Source organism: Hyperolius riggenbachi, chromosome 5, assembly GCF_040937935.1.
Source record: "Hyperolius riggenbachi isolate aHypRig1 chromosome 5, aHypRig1.pri, whole genome shotgun sequence".
NCBI lineage: Eukaryota > Metazoa > Chordata > Amphibia > Anura > Hyperoliidae > Hyperolius > Hyperolius riggenbachi.
The window spans coordinates 372138480-372143791 of record NC_090650.1 but is presented as its reverse complement, the minus strand read 5'-3'; the positions used below and the strand labels follow the sequence as shown (position 1 = coordinate 372143791).

The window sequence follows — 5312 nt, the reverse complement described above, 5'->3', positions numbered from 1 at the left end:
GAGACATTTTGTGAGATTCAGACTTTGCTAACGGCCATTGCTGCGATTTATGTACGTCACCATCACTACCATTGAAATAGCCCCAATAAACAGGTTTTTGTGACCCTAGGCTATGACCTCTTCGGCCTAGGGGCCCGAAACTCACCAGTCATGTTCCCCCTAAGGGTCCCTACAATGCTAGAAAATTTGGTACTGCTGAGCCATTGCCCTTTGAAAAGATGTGAGATTTTGGAAAGTGAAATAGGGAGCCAATGAAATCCTATGGGGGATTTTAATAATTTTGGACCCCTGTAACTCTGGTTTGCAGAGATGTAGGGACCCCATCTTTGGAATCCAAGTCTAACAATATGTCTTCTACCTGCATGAGACATTTCGTGAGATTCAGACTTTGCTAACGGCCATTGCTGCGATTTATGTACGTCACCATCACTACCATTGAAATAGCCCCAATAAACAGGTTTTTGTGACCCTAGGCTATGACCTCTTTGGCCTAGGGGCCCGAAACTCACCAGTCATGTTCCCCCTAAGGGTCCCTACAATGCTAGAAAATTTGCCACTGCTGATTAATTGCCCTTTGAAAAGATGTGAGATTTTGGAACTGTAAATAGGAGGCCCAATGAAAGCCTATGGGGGATTTTACCAAATTTGGAGCCCTGTAACTCTGGTTTGCAGAGATGTAGGGAACCCATCTTTGGAGCCCAAGTCTAACAATATGTCTTCTACCTGCACGAGACATTTCGTGAGATTCAGACGTTGCTAACGGCCATTGCTGCGATTTATGTACGTCAGACTCGCCACCATTGAAATTGCCCAATAAACAGGTTTTGTGACCCTAGGCTATGACCTCTTCGGCCTAGGACTGCATTGAACGCGACCCACGCATTGTGCGCATTCTGGACAACACCAATTACTGGGTTTATACCCTTCTGGATCCACGGTACAAACACAATGTTCCAAAACTGCTTGAAGAAAGAGCCAGACAGGTCAAAATGGAAGAATACCAGCAGGCCCTTGTGGAGACTTTAGAGAGGAGATTAACATCCTCCCCCTCCTCTAGCCAGTTGTACGCCGACAGACTGACTTCCGCAAACCCAGGACGACCAGGAGGGCAGCAAACAACACAAGCCACAGCTAGTGCCCAAAAGGGAATGGTATCGGCAGTGTCCTTGGAGTGGGACAATTTTCTGACACCCATGCAGCAGCACACAGAACAGCAAGCGTGCAGATCCACCTCCAACACCGATCGCCTGGAGAAGATGGTCAAGGACTACATGTCAGATGGCGTAGCTGTGTTGAACAATCCATCTGCGCCCTTCAACTATTGGGTATCGAAGCTAGACACCTGGCACAAACTGGCAATGTACGCAATAGAGGTGCTGGCTTGCCCGGCAGCCAGCGTTATGTCGGAACGCTGTTTCAGTGCTGCCGGAGGCATCGTCACAGATCGGCGGCGTATCCGCCTCTCCACAGAAAATGCAGACCGTCTGACTCAAATTAAAATGAATCAATCCTGGATTGGAAACGACTACGCAACACTCCCGGACCCCAACCAAGTAACATGAACAATGAACATCTGTGATGGGTCAGCGTTTCCGGTCCCTGTTTATTGAACCTCTCATCTGTATTACATTTATGACTGCATGGCGACAAAATGCAAATTGCTATCCGCACGCTTCTTGTCCTCATGCAAGGCCTGGGTTGTTGTGTCTCAAAGCGTGGCCTTCTCCTCCTGCGCCACCCTCCTCTTGTTCCATCACGTGTGCTGCTGCTGGGTTAGCGTTACCGGTCCCTTTTCCTGGAACCTCTTATATGTATTACATTTATGACTGCATGCCGACAAAAAGCATGTTACCTGTGCAAAGAAAACAGACATTTCCCGCATTTAAAAGACAGTTTTCCCTTTGAAACTTTAAAATCGATTTTCTCAAAAACTATAAGCTCTTTTTGCTAATTTTTTTTCCTCTTGTACCCACTCCCAAGGTGCACATACCCTGTAAATTTGGGGTATGTAGCATGTAAGGAGGCTTTACAAAGCACGAAAGTTCGGGTCCCCATTGACTTCCATTATGTTCGGAGTTCGGCCATGTTCGGCCCGAACCCGAACATCTAGATGTTCGCCCAACACTACACGTGACCCGTTCGGCCAATCACAGCGCTAGCCGAACGTTCGGGTAACGTTCGGCCATGCGCTCTTAGTTCGGCCATATGGCCGAACAGTTTGGCCGAACACCATCAGGTGTTCGGCCGAACCCGAACATCACCCGAACAGGGTGATGTTCTGCAGAACCCGAACAGTGGCGAACACTGTTCGCCCAACACTAGCTGTGACAGCTGTGATGAGGATTTCATTGCTGCAGCTACCACATAACATGCAAAGGGTACAGATTGCCGAGGAGGGAGAAGAGTAGCGCGATGAGGACTAAGTTTTTGTTTTTTTACACTAAGGACTTAGGACTTTGATAAACTATTATCTACTATACAGCAAATGTTAACCATGGAGAAGATCCAAAAAGCAGAATTCTGTTGTGTTACATGCATTATTTTACAAGTAAACATTTATGGTTCATGTATAATTCACTTTTTCTCTTGAGTTTTCTCGTAGGTGATATTTTCCCATCTTGGGCTTGATCCACTAAACCGTGATAACTGATATCACGGTTGCGCTAGTGTTATAATGCGCGTAACGGTTTTCGTGAGTAATTGTGAATTTTTTCGCACAAGCGCAAATGCGAAAATTTGCGATTGGATGTTAAAATTCACGATTGCGTGTGAAAACCGTTACGCGCATTATAACACACGCATAATCTCTCCCTGGTGGTCTAGTGGCTAGGATTCGGCACTCTCACCGCCGCGGCCTGGGTTCGATTCCCGGTCAGGGAAGGCCGCCTTCTTCGGCAGTGGCTGGATAGTGTAATGGTTAAGGGCTCTGCCTCTGACACAGGAGACCAGGGTTCAAATCTCGGCTCTGCCTGTTCAGTAAGCCAGCACCTATTCAGTAGGAGACCTTAGACAAGACTCCCTAACACTGCTACTGCCTATAGAGTGTGTCCTAGTGGCTGCAGCTCTGGCGCTTTGAGTCCGCCAGGAGTAAAGCGCAATATAAATGTTATTTGTCTTGTCTACTACCACTAATAATGGTAGCGCGACCGTGATATCAGTTATCATGGTTTAGTGAATCAAGCCCCTTGTCACAAAATGCCATTCAAACCACCAGCAAGCAAGAAAATACTTAAAATAATGTTCATAGTACTTTTTCACCAACTTTAGACATTTTTTTCAATTGTAAAATGTTGAAAAGTAATTTTAAAGAGAATATGAAAATGAGGTACTTTTCCGTTAGCCGGGCGCATCCACTAGGTGGCGTTAATTACTATTCCCCTCCAGGCCGCCATGGATAATAGGGAAAGATGTAATTCTGGTGGAGTTTTATCGCCACCTAGTGGATGCGCCCGGCTAACGGAAAAGTACCGAAAATGATCTCCTAGGAGATCATTTAGGAGAAAAAGGTAATTGCATATGGTGTGCATTTAAAGTATTACAGCTCAAAATGTAATGCCCACCAAATAATGCATAAAATAACAAGAAAGCTAGCAGACAATACATGAGCATGTATAAACATTTAATATGTCATCCACTTACGTTATGTTTTATATAGGTAGTGGCATTACATTGAACTGTGCGGCAGCATTCACACTTTTCTATGAAAATTCTGCAATCAATTTGCTGAGTTTTTCTACACCTCCTATTCTGCATTTTGCAATTTTTTGGTTTTGTCCTTTAACCACCCTGGCGTTCTATTAAGATCGCCAGGGCGGCTGCGGGAGGGGTTTTTTTAAATAAAAAAAAAAACTATTTCATGCAGCCAACTGAAAGTTGGCTGCATGAAAGCCCACTAGAAGGCGCTCCGGAGGCGTTCTTCTGATCGCCTCCGGCAGCCAGAAGTAACACGGAAGGCCGCAATGAGCGGCCTTCCGTGTTTTGCTTACTTTGTCGCCATGGCGACGAGCGGAGTGACGTCATGGACTTTAGCCGACGTCCTGACGTCAGCCGCCTCCGATCCAGCCCTTAGCGCTGGCCGGAACTATTTGTTCCGGCTGCGCAGGGCTCAGGCGGCTGGGGGGACCCTCTTTCGCCGCTGCTCGCGGTGGATCGCCGCAGAGCGGCGGCGATCAGGCAGCACACGCGGCTAGCAAAGTGCCGGTTTAATAAATTAAATGTGTGACGATCAAGAAATTGAGCACCTTAAAGGACTACTGTAGGGAAAAAGATTAAGCTGTTAAAATCTGAACCAAACCAATAGGTTTGGGACTAGTCCATTTCCTCATGAGGGATTCTCAGGGCTTTCTTTGTTTTCAAAAGCATTTCCTGAACGGCAGTTGCTAAGTCTAACTGCTAAAACAGTAAAATACCAGCCAGCCACTTCCCGACTGGTTTGCCCACTATTTTAGCAGTTAGACTTAGCAACTGCCATTCAAAGAATGCTTTTGAAAACAAAGAAAACACTGAGAATCTCCCGTAAGGAGATGGACTAGTCCAAAAGCTGTTGGTTCTGTCAGATTTTAACTGCTTACTTTTTTCGCTGTAGTGGTCCTTTAAAAAAAATTGTTCATGTCCAATTTGTTATGTTCACATGCATTAGGATTCACAATATGTTCTGTGTGCCGTGTGATGTCTGGCATGCTGGTTTGTAACATATTTTGCTCTGCAGCACTGAGGATTCTAGTCTTCACAGTCTGTCAGATGGTCTAGAGTCCACTTCTGTTGCATGCCAGCTGCCAGACGTAATGCTCATTCCTGCATGCTGTATCTCTATGTAACGTAGCTAGGAAGAGAGAGACACAACACACTGGAGGAAAGCACAGGCTTCTGTTGACAATGTTATGCAGAGTAACAAGAATCAGTGTATTAACTTACTCTCCACTTATTTTAATAAAAAAAAATCTGAACATAAATCAGCATGCAGAAAACTGGAAGTATTGCAAAGCAAATGACCTGGTAAGCTTCCTCTGATTTGTAGTGTAGAAAATCTCAGCTTAGTTATAAAGGCATTTTCTACAAAGTATAAATGATACACATAATTATTGGCTTCACTTTTAACCCTTTAACAGCCGCATAGAGCAATGCTATATGTGCACTGCAGGGCCACATTTTTTTTCCCCGCTGTGGAAGTGTCCCTTCACCAGCCTGGCAGGGTATGCAGAGCAGTGCAGGGAGCTTTCATATTTACCCGCTCCTCTCCTCTACTCCAGGTACTGCAATGCCGACATCCTCTTCTGAGTCCCGAACACATGACATGACATAACCCAGGGGAT

General features: G+C 45.6%; 1 non-coding gene across 1 annotated transcript; it reads left to right on the top strand.

Annotated features, from left to right (window-relative positions):
* The first annotated feature begins 2808 nt into the window (after positions 1-2808).
* Positions 2809-2880, top strand: TRNAE-CUC (transfer RNA glutamic acid (anticodon CUC)). Its single transcript has one exon. It is a non-coding gene; the product is annotated as a tRNA-Glu (tRNA).
* Positions 2881-5312: the final 2432 nt, after the last annotated feature.